Source organism: Onychomys torridus, chromosome 8 (assembly GCF_903995425.1).
Source record: "Onychomys torridus chromosome 8, mOncTor1.1, whole genome shotgun sequence".
In the NCBI taxonomy this organism is placed as follows: domain Eukaryota; kingdom Metazoa; phylum Chordata; class Mammalia; order Rodentia; family Cricetidae; genus Onychomys; species Onychomys torridus.
Window position 1 is genome coordinate 38497154 of NC_050450.1, and position 735 is coordinate 38497888.

Below are 735 nucleotides of genomic sequence, written 5' to 3' on the forward strand. Positions count from 1 at the left end.
TGAAGTTGGGTCACCTCACTTAATATTATACTTTCCAGGTCCATCCATTTTCTTACAACGTTGAGGATCTCGTGTGCATCCCAGGCTGGCCTCAAACTCTGTAGCAGATGACCTTTAACTTGTCACCCAGCCTCCTTTTATGAGTGCTGAGATTACAGTCATGCACCCACTTTAATTTAAGACAAAACAAAACAAAAGCAAGAGTTTATAATGTCTGGCATGCTGGTGAGCCTTAGGGGTAGCTACTCCGATTTCCAGAGTGGAGCTTCGTCCAAGGACTTCAGTAGAGGGTGGTTTTCGTTCTCAGCTGAATCTAGCAAGTGCCTGTGTCTGCAGAATTATCTGTTCTCCGGCAATTTCGGAGTCTGGCTCAAAGACTAACTTAACAACCCACCTTGGCCCAACCCCAGCTTCTGCAAACCCCAACCCCAGCTTCCACGCCCCTTTTATCTCACAGGGGCAAGAGAAGGATGTAGGTAAAGGAGGTAGGTGGCAGCTGAGGGCTCCATCAGAAAGACTGGTTTAGAAAAACCACCGTCACTGCTCCGAATCAAGAGCCCAAGCACAAAGGAACACCGGCTCCTTTTGGAGGCTTGAAGGGGCCTCCGTGACCACCGAGATGAACAGGGGGCTAGAGCGGCTGGAGAGCTTGCAGGGGCGGGGCCAACGTGGTCTGAGAGACGCCCAAGGACATGCGAGGTGGTGCTGGGGCTAGAGGGGCCGGAACCGTCGTAG